Source organism: Sturnira hondurensis, unplaced genomic scaffold, assembly GCF_014824575.4.
Source record: "Sturnira hondurensis isolate 20B ecotype Veracruz unplaced genomic scaffold, ASM1482457v3 Scaffold0010812, whole genome shotgun sequence".
NCBI classification, from domain to species: domain Eukaryota; kingdom Metazoa; phylum Chordata; class Mammalia; order Chiroptera; family Phyllostomidae; genus Sturnira; species Sturnira hondurensis.
In genome coordinates, this window is record NW_028083443.1 from 2,643,736 (window position 1) to 2,648,068 (window position 4,333).

General features: G+C 40.8%; 1 pseudogene; it reads left to right on the top strand.

Moving 5' to 3' along the window:
- Positions 1-2,524: 2,524 nt before the first annotated feature.
- On the top strand, positions 2,525-3,646 carry LOC118996105 (homeobox protein NANOG-like; annotated as a pseudogene).
- The last annotated feature ends 687 nt before the right edge of the window (positions 3,647-4,333 follow it).

Genomic DNA, 4,333 nt, shown 5'->3' on the forward strand with positions numbered 1-4,333 from the left:
AAAAAAACTTGTATGAAAAACATTGACTTTTGGTTCAATGCACGTGTATCCTGGCAGAGAGACAACTGGAAAGGGAGGAAGGGATGCTGTGCCTGTCAAGGAAAACTTGGGCAGCAACAGTGGTATCGTAGCCACTGAGTGGGCTTTTCTATCCAAACTAGAACCCAGACGTACTCAGCATCTCCCATTATTTCACCCTCCAAATTTCTCTTGTTTTTTTTTTACTCTGGTTATATAAATAGCCTATCTCCATTTTTAGAAAGTCAAACAAAACTTAAAAGGATGTCTATTTTTAAAAATCACCGTATATCATTCTCTGAAATAATCAACATTAATTTTCAATGATTATCATGTTAAATATCTTTTTATGCAAATATAACTTTATATGTAATCATATTACACACAAACTATATTATTTATAGTTATATTTGTCTTAAAGCCTCTTTCTTCCTTCTTTCATGAGGAGTTAGTTTAGCCTTACCCAAACCACATGACGTAAGAGAGAAGAGGGCCTATTCTACGGGAAATTGGAGGTATCATTAGTAGAACAAGGCAGATGGATGCAGGGCACTTTGAAACCAAAATGCCCACCATATCAGCATTCTGGACATGGCCTAAGGAGATTTAGGCACAAATCCTAGCAAACCTCTTACTAACTTTCTGACTTTGAGCATGGTCCTTTGACTTTTCTGAAGCTCAGTTTCTTCATCTGCTATATGGGCTTATAGAAACTACATATAAAATACATAAAATGTATAGTAGGTATTCCTTAAGTATTCACTTCCCTCCTACCTTTCTTCATGCTTTCAACAGGTATCCTGGGTGCCAGCACCAACTGGGAGGTGTGAGGCATGCAATGGGCGCAAAATCAGATATACTCGGTCCTTGCGGAGACCGATGTTAATCAAGGAATTGCACTCATAAGTGTTAAATCACATAACAAAGGAGCATTAGTGGAAGAAGTAGTAATTGCCCCGAGAAGCTGAAGGAAGCTCAGTGTCTGACAGGAAAGGAGATGGGAGAGTGTCCCAGGTTGGGAAGAGGCATTGAGGCTCTGACGGTCTGCAGCCCTGTGTGTTTGGGGAAGGGAGGAAGGCCAGTGTGGCTGGTATGCAGTGACCAGAGGGTTGCCGAGTGGAGGTGAGGGTGGGGACAGAGTTGCCTTGCGGTCCTCAGTCAGAATTTCGCTCACTATCCTAAGAACAAAAGGCAATCATTGCTCTTTCCTAAACAGGGCCGTGAATAACTAGATTGCATTTTGACTACCATATTGGAGAAGCAAGGAAGGGAAGGTGGCTGGAGAGAGTGGATACAACTGGAGCAACTGGAAGGGAATTGGGGAAATCCAGGCAAGAGCATTTGGTAGCTTAGATCGGTGAATATCAGTGAACATTCTGAGAAGTAGGTGGATACAGGATATATTTAGAAAGTAAGAATAGCAGACTTGGTGATGGCCTTGGCATGGAGATAAGGGAGACAGTGGGGGTGCTTCAAATGATTTTGATGTTTTTGCTTTGGGGATGGGATGGAAGGTTTTACCATTCATTGGTGTAGTTTGAAACTGTGATGGGGTAGCTAGCCAGACAGCTCGAATTTGATTTGGATATACTGAGTTTTGGGGGACATCAAAGAACCCAAGGGTGTAGAGCAGGCAAGTGGAAGTGAGAGTCTGGATTTTGGAAGTGAGATCTAAGCTGAAGGTACCACATGGTGTGACATCTCTTTGTGAGTTATTACTCAAGCTGTCGCTGAGAAAAAGATCACCTCAGGAGAACAGAAAAGGAAATGCCTTTTTACCTCTCATATTTGCATATAATACAAAAAGCACACAAGATATTATGATAAAATATAAATGGTAAGTACTAGTTAAGTAATAAAAGCACTTATGAGTACTATATACATAGATATTTAATATATGTTTATATATAATCACTATATTTAAATTATATATAAGTATTATAATTATTATAAGTATGACTTTAAAATAATGTCCTTACCCCATATTAAGTCATGATTTACCTATTGAAGATTTGTCCTATAATTCATTTTTTTCACTACCTTCAACATAATGATACCAGTTTAGTTTTATAAAATAATGCAATATATGACATAATTTTTTTATACTAAAGACTCTGTAGATAATCCCTTGATAATACATGTGAAAAGTAGTAATTTAGTGGAAGCTGTAGTCTTCAAAAATGTATGCACTGAAACTTGGCTGTAGATATATTTGAAGAAATGATTTATTAATGCCCATAGTTTGCATTATTGGTGTTAGTGGTCTTGCGGTAGACAGTTACTGTTGTTTTTCTTTTCCCTTTATGATAGACTTGAGGATGATGTTAATATAAAAATTTAGATCTTTTCCTAGATTGAGCTAGTTGGCTGCTATTATTGCGAAGGCTATTCACTTCATCCTATCTTTTTGATATTTTTGTATCTGGAGATCTTTGTATTTATCTAAGCTCTTCTATCTTACCCTCTAGCTCTTGGGGTGTTTTTCTCTCTCCTTCAACTCAGCAACATGGGCATGGATTCCACTTCTCCCCAAAGCCTGGCCTGCCCCAAACCATCCAGTTCTTGGGAAATTTCACCAGTGCCTGAGATTTGTGAGCCTGAAGAAAACCATGCATCCTTGCAAATGTCATCTGCTGAGACACTCCACATGGAGTCTCTCCTCTTCCTTCTTCTGTGGACCTGCTTAGTCAGAATAGCCCTGATCCTCCCACCAGTCCCAACATAATACCACCCACTTCTGTAGAGGACAGTGCAGTGAGGGAGGAAAAAGGCCAGGTCATGAAACAGACGACCAGAACCTCCTTCTCACAGACCAGGCTCTGTGTACTCAATGAGTGATTTCAGAGACAGACGCATCTCACCCCTAGAAGATGCAAGATCTTTCCAACATCCTAAACATTAGCTACAGATTCAACCAGAGAATGAAATGTAAGAGGTGGCAGAAATAGAACTGGCCAAAAAATAGCAGCAGTGTGACTCAGAGGAGCTCCATAAGGGCAGGGTGGCTGGGCCTCACTTCCTGTCATCTCCAGGGATGTCTGGTGAATGCTGCTGGAAACCTTTCGGCGTGGAGCAGCCAGAGCTGCAGTGACCCATCCTGGAGCAACCATCCTGGGATAGTCCATCTTGGAACTGCCATTCCTGGGATGGTCAGGCCTGATGTCCCCAAGCCTGGAATAAGCCAGCCTTGGAACAACTAGGCCTGGAACAATCAGTTCTATAGTTATGGATCCAGTTCCAGCAAACTCGCATCCATGATTTGGAGGCCACTTTGGAAACTGCTGGGGAAATCCATGATGCAGTACTGCAAATCCCTCTGTGTGACAGTCCCCGGAAAATCATGGATTTATTCCCAGACTATTCTATGAACATGCAGGCTGACGCCACAAACATATACCCACGAACATTCATTATGATGATGGCATATTATTCAATCTCAGTTTGGGCAGTGGCTATATTTCTCCCAGGATTTTCTTCTCCAAGGGTTTTTCTGTGTGTCTCTGCTTTGATAGGCTGCTTTTCATTAGCCTATTATGCCAACCTGGAGGGGTGGGGGCGAGGTATGATGAGTCTGATCAGGATTTCTGCAGCCTTGCTGCTGTGGACAACCATCTCTGGCTGTAGATAATGAAGTATAATACTATTCAGAATTACTCTACGGTGCAGAATCTCAACCTCAAGAATAGGAAGTAAGAGTACAAAGATGTGTGACAAAAGGTTATTCGTGTTTTCTGGGGTTGGAAGCTTGTTAAAAACCTCAGTTCGGGTGATTGGTTGAGCTACAACATGCTTCACAAGTTCCTCTGCCCTTTGCTGTTTTACCACGACCCCTAATTTGTTTATTACTCAAAGTATTTGTAAAAGATATTTTGTATTTTGCGGTATCACAATAATACCAGTTTGGCTGGTTGGTTTATAAGTGTAAATACAAATAAATAAAACATCGATCCCCGTTTCCCCCCGCCCCCACCACATGAAGATTTGTAATTTCCTGTTTCCCTTCCATGTGCTATCTTCTTGTACAGTGTAGCTCATATGTGAGCTGGGATTTATATTGCCTGGCAAACCAAACTTACAATTGGCATTGGCCTTACCCTGTATTGGAGTCCTGCAGTTTTGCTGAAATGTTACTGCAAACAGACAGACTTTGATGGCTATGGAAAACATCCAGCAATGCAATCCAGAAGCTTTGGATTAAATAAGAAGCAAAGTGAGTAAAGCAGGTCATATCAAGGGAGATAACACACATTTAAATGATTTTATTTAGTGTATCATAACTTCTTTAGATTTCTGTTAAAACTCAAGAGCAGGTAAG